Raw genomic sequence first — 15,689 nt, 5'->3', positions numbered from 1 at the left:
AGAGCAATGGAGTTGGCCATCTATGGACTGAAACTTCTGAAACCATGAGTTCCAAATAAACTTCTCCTCATCTAATTTTTCTTGTCACAGTGTATCTGGTCACAGTGACAATAAAGCTGATAAAAGAGTTTCCTGTGGCTGCCATTACAAAATATACAAACTTGGCGACATGAATACTGGGAATTTATTATTTCATAGTTCGGGAGACTAAAGACCTCCTGGGCCTAAGAAGAGATAGAACCTCATGGCAAAATTGTGTGGCAGAGAAAAGCTCCTCAGTTCATGGCATCCAGGAAGCACAGAGACAGAAAAACAAAGAGGAAGAACAAAACTCCAAGGGCATTTCCCTAGTGACCTACTTCCTCCAACCACAATCTACCTGCCTATAATTATCTCTCAGTACAGTAGTCTTTCAAAATTATTAATCCAGCAAATGAATTAATCCACTGATTATTTAGAGTCCTCATAATCTAATTACACATCTTAGCTTTCCAGCTTTGTTTTATAAGTGAGCCTTCAGGGGACAAATCATGTACAAACCACAAGGTTCCACCCATGTTCCCCAAAAGCTCATGCCCATTTTACAATAAAAATGTATTCAGTTCATCTCCAAGTCTTAACAGTTTCAGAACTGCCTAAAAGTCTAAATTCAAAGTCTCATCTGAGACTCAAGACAAACTCTTGACAGTGAGTCCCTGTAAAGATTGAAATTAAGTCAAATACACCTACTATACAATGGAGCAGAGTAAACCTTTCTATTAGAAAAGGAAGAATAGGGGCACAGAAAGAATTGCTAGAACTAAAATAAAACCAAAACTCAGCTGGGCAAATAAGTCTTGCAGGTCTATCTCCACATCTAGTGTATTAGGCAGATTTTTCCCTGCTGCGACTAAAAAATCTGACCAGAACAATTTTAGGGGAGGTAAATTTCATTTAAGTATTATTGGTTTCAGAGGTCTCAATCCAAAGACAGCAGACTCTGTTCCTTGGGGCTCAAGATGAGGCTGAATATCATGGAGGAAGAAGGAAGCAGCTCACATGATAATCAGGAGCAAAGCAAATAGAGCACTCTGCTCACCAGATACAGATATATACCCCAAAGTCATGCCAATGCCCCACATAATCCAGTCATACCCTACCTGCCTTCATTTACCACTCAGTTAATTCCATAGGTGATTAATTCACTGATTGGATTAAGTCTTTCAGAACCCAATCATTTCTTCTCTGAACCTTCTTGAATTGTCTAACACTCCAGCTTCTGGGGTTGCCTCACATTCAAACCACAACATCTGGACACATGACATCAGAGGAACAGGGTATGAGTTGTGATCTCCAAAGAGTTTGGGAAACCCTATCTTTTTTTTTTTTTTTTTTTTTTTTTGCGATACTGGGGATGGAACTCAGGGCCTTGTGCTTGCAAGGCAAGCACTCTACCAGCTGAGCTATCTCCCCAGCCCAGGAAACCCTATCATTATGGCCTTGCCAATGACAACCTGAATGGCCTCTCTCTTACACTGGTCTGTCCACACCATCAGTTTTCCTTGGCAGACATTCCATGGTACTGTCATCTCTTAATCCTGGAGATCTCCACAGCAGCTTTGACTTGCTTCTGGTAGCCTCATGCGTCATCCTCTCAGAGGCTGCCCATAGGGATTCTGACCCTGCTATACATTGCCCAAACTCCTAGGCCTTCATTTAAAATCTTGTTGGAAGCTTTTGTGACCCATACCTCCAACATTCGATATTCTTGCAGAACCACCACCATGTGTATGACTCCAAGGCCTGCAACCAACTCAAGCAGTAGCTGAACACCCTTGGACCACAAGCTTATTAGTGCCTGAGTAACTGAGCATGGCGAAATGTATTCTTGGCAAACAACTTCTGAGGCCCCTATGTGCAAGGAGTGTACCCACAGATTCTTTTAAGTAAGTTTCACTTTTGTAACTTAGAACCTTCCATGGTTATGATCTTGCAGATTCCTGAGATGTCTTCAAGGCATCTTTCCTGTTGTCTCTGTGCAATGTATTTAGGTTCTCTTTAGTAGTGACAATCTCTTCTGCAACTATACATTCCTTAGTCCCAATTTTAATTGTGTTTCTTCTCTGGCCAAAGTGTAATTATACCTCTCTGTTTTCTGCTTCCAAATCTCACAGCAAATCTGGATAAAAGCTGTCAGTAATACTCACAACCGCTGCCTGAATAACGTGCTGCTTTGAAATTTCCTCCACCAGATTAATTATTCTATTACTTTTAAATTTTAAGTCTCAGGACATGGCAAAATGTAGACAAGTTCTTTGTAAAGATGTAACATGAATGGCATCTAGCTCAATCCCCAAGAGTCCTAATTCTTTTCTGAAAAGATGTGTGCATCTTTTCTTCTTTACTTTTTGCATTATTATTTGCATTCTGGGCTTTTGAACCCCCACTGGAATCATCTGTTGAACTCTGTTTACAACATTATAAGGATTCTCCAGCATGCATCACCAAACTTTTCCAAATTCCTCTGACAAACCAGTTCCAAAGGCTTCTGCACCACATGGTCAGGTGTGTCATAGCAACAACCACATTTCTCAGTACCAATGTCTGTGTAGTAAGTTTTTTGCCACTGTGACTAAAATACCTAACAGGAAAAACATAGGTAAGGAAAAACTTATTTTGGTTCATGGTTTCAGAGGTTTTAGTCTGTGGTCGGCCACCTCCATTGCTCTGGGGCCAAGGTAAGGCAAAGAAAAGTTGCTCAGCTTATGGAAGTCAGGAAGCAGAAAGAGCAAGTCACCAGGGACAAAATATAAACTCCCCAAATCATGCCCCAGTGACTTATTTCCTCCAATCATACCCCACTTTTCTATGTTTGCCACTCCTACCATAATATGAAAGGATCAAATTATAAATGCATTACATAAATTAATCCACTGATCAGGTTATAACTCTCATGATATAATCATTTTAGTTCTGAACATTTTGGCATTGTCTCACACATGAGCTTTTGAGGAACACCATGTCCAAACAAAATCAGCCTCTGTATGAGATGGATGTAGACATCTAACAGTGAATATCTGCTAAACTGACTACCTGCCCCATCCTACTTTTTTACTAATTGCCTCCTCTCCCACTCAGAACAATAGATACAATGTCAAGGACCTGAAAACTAGTCACCAAGCATTATATTACCCTTCCAATCTGTAGTCATCAATAGGACCAAGGGTGACCAAGTGGTTTATATTAAACTAATGTGCACCTTCTTTAAGATTTTAAATTTAGACTATGTGCTTTCAACTTTAGATAAAATATACTGTGTTTGAAATAAGAATATGTATATTTGGTCTCTTCAGCCATACAGAGAAGAATGTAGAATAGCATTTAAAAAGAACAAGTATGTAGTAAGTAAATAAAATGAAGCAATTTCTAGAAAACCAAGGACAAGAGTGAGAGACATATCAGTTCTGGTTCTGCCAACTTCCTAAGAGTGCCTTTGGTTTCTGTTAAAAAACAAAACTCCTATGTTACTTTTCCTTTTGTATACTCTAACTTTAGATTATTCCTTGAGAAGGAGCAATCAGTAATAAAGATTTGATATGCAGTTCTTGGGATATAAATCCAGCTTTGCTATAATCGTGCAAAATTTTTCTATTCTCTATATTCCAAAGTATATAAAGTATATAAAGGAAATATTAAAATAATGTGGTAGATTTAATTACATATGTGTATTTATATAATATATGTCATTCAACTATATAAATACTTACGCTTTAGTCAACTTTTTCAAAAGACCTGAGCAAAAGTTTACCTTGGCTCATGGTTTCAGAGGTTCAGTCCATGGACAGCAGTCTCCATAGCTCTGGGCCTGAGGCAATGCATAACATTTTGGTAGAAGGGTGTGGAGGAAGTAAGCAGCTCAGGTCATGTTAAACAGGAAGCTGAGAGAGCTCTAATCACCAGGGACAAAACATGTACACCAAAGTCACCCCCCTCTCCAGTGACGTACCTCTTCCAGCCACATCCTACCTGCCACATTTACCACTCAGTTAATCCATATCAGGAAGTTAAATCAATGATTAGGTTACAACTTTCCTGATCTAATCAGTTCACCTCTGAACGTTCTTGTATTGTTCCATGAATGAGCTTTTTCGGGACACCACATAACCAAATCTTAGAAACCTGTGTATACAAAAATTAAATATGCTTGCATACATATTAGATCTACTTGTATAAATGATGTATTACATAAACATAAATAAGGGTAATATACATGTTATAAATACATAAATGAAGAATGTATAAATACATCCATTAAAATTCACTACCAATCAATAAGATAATTATACACAAACCACACACACACTCTCTCTCTCTCTCTCTCACACACACACACACACACACACACACGCATGCCAAAAGATTTAATGGCTAACAATTGTATACTCAGTAAATTTTAGTATGACAAAATGAATACAGTGAAGGGGTGAACATTTCTGTCTTCTAGTGAGTTTGAGTGCTCTCCATAACTTACTAGGCAATGAACAAACTGGAACAAGTGCCTTTCCTTCCAAGGGGAAGTGATTCAACCGAATCTTTATTTTCTTTGAAACTTTTAGGTAACTGCAATTGGACTTCCCAAACAATTCCTCCGAAGAGCTGTTACCTAAGCTCAGCGCATGCCTATCACCTGGTTCTCTAGACAATTCCCACATCTTACCACAAATTAGAGCAGGAGATACTCTTTCCTCAAGCACATTGAGCATTCAATTATTCTCTCATCACTGTAATCCTCTTACAGGGAAGATAAAAGAACAAGACAGCATTCCTCATCTTACTAGCATCGCTGTAACACTTTTGCCAATAGAGAACACTTTGTGGCTATATTAGTTTTCTAGGGCTGCTATACCAAATACCATGAACTGAATAGTTTAAACAAGAGAAATGTATTGCATCACAAATCTGGAAGCTAGAAATCTAAGAACAATGTGTTGGCAGGTCATTTTTCCCTTGGAAGATGCTAGGAAAGAGTCTGTTCCAGATCACTCTCCTAGCTTCTGTAGTTTCTTACCATGCAGTAGCTTCACTTTGATCCTCACTCAGCATTCTCTCCATGTTCATGTTTGTCCCTGTGTCCAAATGTTGACTTTATAAAGACATGTGTTACAGTGGAGTAGGGTGTAGTTTTTCAGACTTGTCTTAACTTGATCATTTACAAAGACTCTATTTCCAACTGAAATCACACTGACATACACTGAGTGGGGTGTTAGAAATTTAGCATTATTTTTTGTGGGGGAAGTACAATATCTATGACATAGTGGTTTTGGCCTTCCACCACCACTAAACAAGTATTAATTATGGAAGGCCACCAGGGTGAGAAGAATAATAAACACTGAATCTTGGCTAGTCTGCAAATTATTTCATATTCTGACATGGAAAAATAGATAATTCAAGGATATAGATAATTCAAGGTACAGAAATAATGGAATCAGGACACTTCTTCCAGGATTTGACTCCCTTCAGTTCTAGCTGAGGTTGTTTTTCAATTCTTATAGGAGACCAAATGTCACTGTTAGTTTTTAAAAATATTCAAGATTGAGAAAATATGCATTCAGTCTTTCATAGCCACAGCTTTTGCATTTGCAGATTCAGCCACATTTTGAAAACATTTTTAATTGAATCTATAATAAAACTCAATATTTTTCTCTTGTCATTATTGTCTAAAAAGTACAACTACATGGAATTTACATTGTATTTTGTTTTATAAGTGATCTACAGATGATTGAAAGTATATGGGGAGATTATGTATGTTATATAAAAATGCCACCCTCTTTTGTATAAAGGATTTATGCATCTGTGAATTTTTGTATCCACTAGCATGAGGCAGTGGAGGTCTTTAACCAACCAATGTCCTGAGAGATAACAGTATTTTAATCACCCTAAGTGTTAGAAGAGTACAAACATGAGTAAGACACATGACTTCACTTTTTTCTTTATCTTTTCTTCTTTCTTTCTTTTCTTTTCTTTTTTTTTTTTTTTTTTTTTTTTTTTTGGTACCAGGGATTGAACCCAGAAGCATTTAATTGCTGATCCACATCCCCAGCATAACACTTCATCTTGAGGCCCTACCATTTTGGTAAGCAAAATAGATAGTTATAGGATAAAGTGCAAAAACTATGATTAGCTATTTAATGAAATTAAATTATTTTGTAGTACAGAGATTTAAAATATTACACCTATCTGGGATAGTAAAGAAAAGCTTTATAGAAACATAAGCATCACACAATGAATAGTGGGAAGGAAATAAAATGACCTTTATGCACAACCCTGAAAAATTAAAAACAATTTAGGTGGTAGAAGATATGATGACTATAATTATGCAGTTAAAGAACAATAACAATATTAGAAGTTGAGATTATTATATTCCTTTTAATATTTTTAAAATACTATAATATATAACACCATATAAATGCTAAAGAACTCCAGACCTATACCACAAGTGTAGTCTTCAAATTGTTTTTTGACTCATCAACATTAGGTGATTTCTCTTAACTTTTTAATATGCTAAATGAAAGATTTAATTCGTCCTTTCCCACACTTCCTATTCTCAGTATAGAAGTATCATTCTGTTGTCAGCTTTATATAATATAACTGACTCATAACCATAGTTTTTCATAACTTCCCACTACTTAGACTAATATTAATATTAATATTCCACACTTTCTTTTATTTCTCTATTCTATTTCTATGTAAAATTTTTGATAGGATTATGTATATTTTATACTGTCAAGAATGAAAATAGATCTAAAACATAAAATTATCTTTTATAATTATAATCAAGTTTTCAATGGTTTGTCCATAGGTGGACTTTATGTGCTAAAATGAATAAATATCATTTATGTTATTACAACTGTATAATTATGATTCATTGCAGGAGTGGGTATTTTGATATGAATATATTAGGCTCTCTAAATTTCTAATGCCTTAAGCCCTCTGCTACTCAAATGGGAATGTTCAAATGGATTCTCTACACTTCACTAATTGCTCAAAACCATGCCAATTTAATTTGTTTCATATTTGGATCATGCTTTTCTTGCACTGCTTTTAATTTTCTGATTTTTCAAATAATTTTGGACTTAGACATGTTGGAAGCAGGTTCTGAGAGTTCACATATACCACTCAGTCAGATTTCCTCATGTTAAAACTTACCTAACAATAAAGCAATTATCAAAGCAAGGACGTTAACACTGTTGCTGTGGATTTTATTTGAATCTTACTGTTTTTCCTCAAATATCCTTTCTATTTCCCCAGGTTTAAAGTAGAATCCATATTGAATTTGTTTCTCAAGTTTCAGTATATTCCAATATGGGACAATTTTTCAGTATTTTATTTACTTTTTATGACTTTGAATATTTTAAAGAGTATCAGTGATTTATTTTACAGAATATCTCTCTATTTGGTTGTGTTGTGTTTCCTCATGAACAGATTGTCATTATGCCTTTTAGGTAGGAATAGCATGGGGTTAATATGTGTTCTTCTTGTTAACTCTTATACATAAGTGCATGAAGTCAACATATTATTTTATCAGTACTTTTAACCTTAATTACTTATTTAAGGTGATATCTGGTAACCTGTGGCACTATATAGAGTTATGAGGATTCCCTTTGTAATTGGTAGATATTTTGCAGGACATCCTTTGACATTGTACACGTATTCCTGTTTTCCTTTATTTTTCAACTGCCAATTATAGAATGCATCAGTGAATCTTGTGGTAATAGCAATTTAATGTATTTTTTCCTAATGGTGGTTTCATAGTTATCTCATTCCTTCTACATTTATTAATTGGATTTTTTTGCATAAGAGAGCTCTCTCTTCTACACTATTTAATTGCTTATTAAATTATTTATTTGTATTATACTGGATTAAAGTTTATTTTTATTATTATATGACTTTTAAGACAATGCCATCATTATTTCATTTATTAATCAAACTTTTCCATTATGGACCATTGCTATACTCTTTGAGCTGAGCTTACATCCTTTTTAATTGAACCTACCCTTTCTAAATCACTCTGTTATATTGGTGGATAGAAAAATGTCCTGGGAACATGCTACATTTTCCCTGGTCTGGCCCTGGAATCAGTTTTCTCCAAGAAACCAGTTTCATTTCATCAGAGGGTAGAAATTAGTAACCAAGATTTGGGCCCTAGGTATTCACTGCTATAAAGGGATCATATGTCTGGGATCTCTGAACATCTAAACAGAGGAAGAGGAAATACATTATGTATACTTATAGGATGGTCAATCTTGGTCAACTTGATTGAATCAAGAGATGCTTAGAAAAATGATAGGACACAGTTTTGAATGTGTCTGTGAATGTGCTTCTAGAGACACTTGGCATGTGGATCAATGAAATGAGGGAGAAAGAAACATCCTGATTGTGGGTGGCACCATCCAATAGGCTGGGGCTTGGGTAGAACAGAACATAGAAGAAGGGGAAACCTCGTGCCTGAGTGCAAGCTCAACTCTTCTTGAGTGATGCACTTTTTGCTGCTCCCGTTGCCCAGAGTCACCAGACTTCATATTCAGCAGCCTTTGAATGTGAGTTTGTTCCAGAGACTCCCAGAGAACTTCAGGACCTTCACTCTCAGACTGGGTCTGCTGTTCTGAGACTTTCAGTTTCCTAGACAGAAGAACTACTTATTTTTTCCAACTCTCCAGCCTATGGATAGTCACCATGGGACTACCCAGCCTCTGATTGTGTAAGCCAATATAATAAATCCCTTCATAATTAGGTATGCATTCCATTAGTCCTAGTCCCCTGTGGAAAACTTGTCCGTAATGACTTTTTCTGAAAAAACTGCCTCTCTTTATCTACAATATATTTACATATTTGTTTAGTTCTAGTGTTCACACAATATGGTTACAAAGTTGCTAAGATGTGTCCCTGAAATAAATGTATTTATTAGTTAGAAAACAGTGTCTGTTTAGAGTTCTTTTTGTCTTTTAACATTATAGAAGCAGTTACTAAAAGTAACATCAAAACACTGTTTTCCAAAATTACTAAGGTTAGGTCTTTTATCACCATTTCTCTTGAGTGTGATTAAAAAATGTTGTTTTTTTTTTTTTTTAAAGAAGTTCCTTTGTAAAATAGTTAGGTTCATTTTTTTATTTGTTCTAATTGGTTATACGGCAGTAGAATGAATTTTGATATATCTTACATAAATGGAGTAGAACTTCTTATTCTTCTGGTTGTATAGGATGTAGAATCACATCAGTTATGTAATCATATATGCATATAGGGTAATAAAGACCAATTCATTCTACTATCCTTCCTACTCCTATATCCCTTCCCTTCCTTCATTTTCCTCTGTCTAATCCAAAGTAGCTCTATTTTTCCCTAGTAGTAATTCTATTCATTTTGATTTAGCATCTGCATATCAGAGGAAACATTCAGTCTTTGGTTTTGGAGGACTGGGTTATTTTGCTTAGCATGATATTCTCCTGTTCCATCCATTTACCAGTAAATGCCATAATTTCATTCTTCTTTAAGGCTGAGTAATAATTCCATTCTGTATATGTACCACATTTTCTTTATCAATTCATCTGTTGAAGGACACCTAGGTTGGTTCCACAGCTTAGCTATTGTGAGTTGAACTGCTATAAACATGTGCGATTGTGTCATTGTAGTATGCTGACTTTAAGTCCTTGAGTATAAACCAAGGAGTGGGATAACTGGGTCAAATGGTGGTTCCATTTCACGTTTTCTGAAGAGTCTCCATACTGCTTTCCAGAGTGGTTGCACAGTCCCACCAGCAATAAATTAAGTGTGTCCTTTTTCCCCATGTCCTTGTCAACATTTATTATTGCTTGTATTCTTCATAACTTACTGTTTGTATTCCACATAGTTTTCTGCACACATTCCAGTTAAATTTATTATTTAATTAATTCATTCATTTATTGTGTATTGGGAACTATTACAATGATTATGAGTCAAAAATATCCATATATATGCTTCTTAGTTATATCCTTCCCATATAAACTGTTCTAACACCCCCTTTTCTTACTCTATTGCAGCTTCTATAACAAAATATAATTAGTACAATAAATGGGAGATACTTAGGGTAGAGGAAAGAGGCCAGGGAAAAGAAGAGGGAAGATTTTGGGGGAAGCAAAATTAATCAAATTATATTTTACTGTATATATAAATATACCACAATAAAACCCATTGTTCTATATAAACAATGTACACCAATGAGAATAAAATAAACACAATTGAATTACTTAACTAACAAATTATAAAGGGAAAAGTATACAACAAGTACAACTATAAAAAATCTTATTAGTTTTCAAAGAAAAAATAATAGAAAGGAAAAGAGATTAAATAATTTGTAAACAATAGAATAGTCTCCTCACAGTTCAGGAGACTGCGAGTTCAAGATCAAAGCAGAGGCAGTTTCAATGTCCACGGAGTGATTGCTCTCTACGCCTGGAAGGCCATTTGTGGCTTCAGTGTCACATGGTGGAGGAGTGAATGAGGGTTTCTTTTATAAGGACAGGAATCCTGTTAATAAGTATGAGTTCCTGTGACCTACTTGTCTCCCTAAGGTCTCACAACTTAATACTGAAACATTGGGGGTCATTTCAACAAATGAATATGATGGAGACACAAACATTGAGACCACAGCATTCTGCCCCTAAAATCCCCAAATTCATGTCCTTCTCACGTGGAGAATACACTCATTACATGGAGAATCCATTCATTCATCCCCAAAGCCTCAAAGTCTTAACTCATTTTTTTCAATGTCAAATCAAAAGTCTAAAGTCCAGAGTGTCCTCTAAATATTATCTAAATCAAATATAGGAGAGAACTCGTGGTACAATTCCTCCTGAAGAACATTGCTCACCAGTTGTGAACCTGTGAAGTCAAACAAGTTATGTACTTCCAAGAAAAAAAAATTGTGGAATAGACATAGAATATCCACTCCTATTTCAAAAGGAAGAAGGAAGACAGAAGGAAAAAATAGGCTCCAAACATAGGAAGGAAAACCAACAGTAAATTTTAAAGTTGGAGTGTAATCTTTGACTCCATTGGTCACTTTCTGGGCACTCTAGAGTGTGGGTGGACCCCAAGGCTCTATGGGTCCCTGAACCTGTGGCTTTCCTGGGTGTCACTCAAGCTGTAACTCTCATGGGTGGCTGTCATGTGCCTGCAGTTCTTTCTGGCTGGAGAGTAGGGTTCACCCTGTCCCAATGACTACACAAGATATAACCCTACTTTCAGCTCTCTGTGTTGGTTCTGCCCCTGTAACAGTGCCCTGCATGGGCTGAGAAACTTTCTGGACCTTTCTTTGAAATCTAGATGGAGGAACAATGTCCCCATAGCTTGTGTGGTCTGTGCATGTGTGAAGATGGACCTGTTTGTATATCAACATCTTTCATCACTGGTGTCTTGGATAGAAGATGCCTGAGCTACACCTGGATTGACTGGAGCCACAGCTAAGATAACCAAGGAGTTGATGTTATCAGGTGTTTTGTCACAGTAATGGGAAGCTTGCTAACAAAGTTGTGTAGTATTACTTTTTGTGACTGTATCAGAGTTCATTTAACAGCTTCCAAATAAATATGTGGGCATTTAGGTTGTTTTAAATATTTTACAGTTATAGACAGTGCTATTATAAATAATCTTGTGCATATGTATATACATATATACATACATACATATATATATATATATTTGCATTATTGGATGTGTATCCTAAACATACTTACAAAGAAAATACTTAGAAGTGCATTTAGAAGGTAAGTACAAGTGTCATTATATAAGGTATTGCTAACTTCCCCCCAAATATTTGTACCATTTTTATTCCCACCAATAGTATATGGTTGCCTATTGCCCTATAGCATTACCAACAAAAGGTTTTGTTATACTTTTTAAATTTACTAGTGTGACTAGTAAAAATGCTATCTTCTTACTGTTTTACTTTGCATTTCTCTAATTATGAATAAGTTTGAAACTGTTTTCTTATATTTAAGTTACATTTTTGTGTTTTTTCATGTCTTTTTCACATTTTTGTATTAATTTTTGACACCTTTCCCTCAATTTTAAAGAATACTATACTAAAGCTCTCTATGGCATATGTTTCAAATATTTTCTTTGAGATTTTCAGTTGACTTTTATATTTTATGCTAATTTGCTGTTATTCTTTTCTTCATAGACAAATTTATCTATTCTTCACTTATTTGAATTCTTATTAGAAAGTCTTTCCCTCCACATTAAATGTAAAAGAAAATTCACTCATGCTTTTCTTCTATCACTTGTATGGTTGCACATTTTATTTTGTTGGTACCAGGGATTGACCCAGGGGTGCTTAACCACTGAGCAACATCCCTAGACCTTTTCTCATATTTTATTTAGAGATTGGGTCTTGCTGAGTTGCTTAGTGCCTCACTAAATTGCTAAGGCTGACGCTGAACTCACAATCCTCCTGCATCAGCCTCCCAAGTCACTAGGATTACATGTGTGTGCCACCGCACTGGCTGGTTATACTTAACAACAACAACAACAAAAAAAAAAAAATTAGAAATTAGAACTTATTCTTGTGTGTGGAGTAAGAAATAAATTTATCTTTTCACAATGAATATTCAGTTGTGTCAATATCATTTATTAAAAATTTGGTCTTTATCCCAGGATTAGGGATAGCATCTTTACACTAAATTATCTTATCTACTTGAGTCTACTTTCTTCTAGTAGTCATTTATCTATTTAGGAACTGACAACATACTGTTTTAATTATAGGGGCATGTCTTATAGAACTATTGTCTACTTTTTTTTTTTTAGTGTTTGACTAGGATATTCTAATATGTTCAATTTTCAATGTGATCAAATTGTTTAACTCCAAATTAGTTGCTATATTTTGATATTATTTTGCTACTTTAGATTGAACATATTCTAATATGTTCAATTTTTAATATGATCAAATTGTTTAACTCCATAAGATACTAGTTGCTATTTTTATTGTGAGCACAATGAATTTATGTATTAGCTTAGTGAGAACTGACAACTTTATAATGCTGAATTATACTCTCCAAAAATAAAGTAGAGATTTCCATCATTCAAGTTTAGTATTTTCAGTTTTAAAATTATTTTACAAAAATTTGTATAGTTTTTATGCAATTTGCCTTTATTCTTAATATTTAATCTTCTTTGTTACAATTGCAAATGAGATCTGGTTACATGATGTTACCTAATTATTTATTGTTTTTCTATAAGAAAGTTATGATTTAGTTATGCTTACTTTATACACCAATACTTTTCTGAACTTCTTTTTTTTGAGTTAATTTTATCATTTATTATCTTGAATTTTCAAGTATTAGAGAAGAGCTGGTTTTGTCTTGCCCATTGTCTTCCACTAGTCCATATCTGTTTTCTCATTGCATTGACTGATTCCCATAGCATAGAGTTGAACCGCCAAGTGCAGTTTATTGTCATTTTAAACAGTTTTCTGGTTGACTTTTATAGTGTCTGCTATCAGAATCATTAGTCCTTTATTTCTATTTGCATTTTCCTGGCACACATCTATTCCTACCTTTCTGCATCACTTTGAGAAACATCCTTTATGTGCAACATATAATTGAGTCTTGATGTTTTAGCTCACATGAATATCTTTTTTCCTTAATTAGGGGAAGCTAAGCCCATTCACATTTATTCACCTGAAAAATGTTTTTAATCACCACCTTCATTATACTCTGTTTATTTTATAGTATTAGCATACTTAAATCATATTAACTCCATTGATTTATATACCTATTTCAGTGACTTTTTTCTTTGCCTCTCTTCTATTGAACTCTTTTTATATGTCCTTTACTATTTTTATCTTCTTTTTATTCTTTTCATTTTCTGGACTGTTTTCCTGCCTTTCTTCAATGGTTTATTCAGTTTTAATTTGTGTTTATTCTCCTTTTTGTCCTGGAAATTTATTTTTAATTTAGGAAGTATTTTTTTTCCTAATTCTTCCTCCCACCACCCACCAAGTTCAATCTAACCTTCTTTTTGTTCCTTTTTCCTTTTCTCCTTCTTTTCTTTTGGAGGGAGAGGAAGGGGGTTTCCTAGGGATTAAACCCAGGGGACTTTACCACTGAACTATATCCCTAGTCCTTTTTATGTTTTATTTTGAGACAGTGTCTTACAGATTTGTTGATGGTCTCACTGAGTTACCAAGGTGGTCTCCAACTCAAGATCTTCCTTAGCCTCTGGAATCCCTGAATTTACAAGCATGCACTACTCTGCCTGGTAGTTTATTTCTCTCTCTCTCTCTCTCTCTTTTTTTTTTTTTTTTTTTTCTTTCTTATTTTTTTGGTCGTTTTTAACAATTTCTAATTTGAAAGGTTTTTACTTGATCACAAATTTTTGAGAACATGTAGTCATCTTTTTGGAATGTTGGTTTGCATACTTGCTTTTAATTTGTTTTGCTTTGTTTGACTTAGCAGAAGGAATCTATTTCCTTCCCTTGGGATGTATAAATTTGTATTCTGTCTTACTTCAGTAGTGTCGTATAGATTTCATTTTGTTTCTTTTCTTTTTTGTGGTTTTAGGGCATTTCATAATATTCCTAGTGTAATGGCACACTCTCCTTTTTGTATAGCACAGTCCAGATACTTTAGTAGATGTGTGTCTGTTTGTTTGAAGCTGAGGAAGGGTCATGAGTGCCCTGGTTTCAGATCCCTTTATTCTAGGAATACTACAGTTCCTCCCCTTTCCTACTTTTCGCTTTCATTAACCAACTGCCAAGCACTTCTTCCTGTTTAGTTGTTTTCATCAGAGGGTCAGAGAGTCTCTTTACATCTAATCCTTTACTCCTGATTCTGTAATGACTTGCTGTTTCAAATCTCTTTCTTTCCATGTGTGATCAGAACCTTCCAAATTTCCACTATTTTAAAATTTTGTGTTATTTTACTTGATACAGCCTATCATCTGCCATCCTTGTCAGCTGTCTTCTCTGTATTTTTCTCTTCTTACTTTTTTGGTCAGATTTTAGGTATCACAATGCACTGAGGCAGAAAGTGAGAGGCAGAAGTATGAGCTCACACACTGTGACCGCCATTTTATTCACATTTATTTTGTGGTTTTGACATTCTCTGTCTTCAAGCTACAAGGATGGCATGGATTTTCACAAAATGTTCATTTCCATATTTGTTTTCTTTTCATATTGGTTAGGAGAATATTTTTGAAGATACTTGGCTTGTTACTATCTTTCTTTTGAGCTACTCAGAAGTCTGTGCTCATGGACTAAATTTGCTTGTTTTCTTGTTTATTTTAATATTTCAAATGGCTTTTTATTTTTCCTTATTATTGAAAGAATACTTTTTTCTTTTTAAAACCCATATAAATAATATTTTTCATTTTCTTTATCAACATATTTATAGCTGTTATTATTGTTTTAATTTCATCTAATTTTATGCCTAATTTTAAAATATTGATACCTATTTAAATCCTGATTTTCATACCATTTTATTATAGTACTATTGTTTACTTTTCCAAGAATTTCTAATTACCACCATCTTTTTATTTTATCTCTTTTTATTTCATTTGTTGAGAAAGGAATTTTATTTCCCCAGATAGTCAGTAATGAAGGGTGCTGCCATCCATTAGAGTAACCTGACCTGTACCTGTCCTCCTAACTACCTCTCCGGAGGAGTGTCTTATCCAACAAG

This window comes from Sciurus carolinensis, chromosome 1 (assembly GCF_902686445.1).
Source record: "Sciurus carolinensis chromosome 1, mSciCar1.2, whole genome shotgun sequence".
Taxonomy (NCBI): domain Eukaryota; kingdom Metazoa; phylum Chordata; class Mammalia; order Rodentia; family Sciuridae; genus Sciurus; species Sciurus carolinensis.
This window is presented reverse-complemented; position numbering follows the sequence as displayed.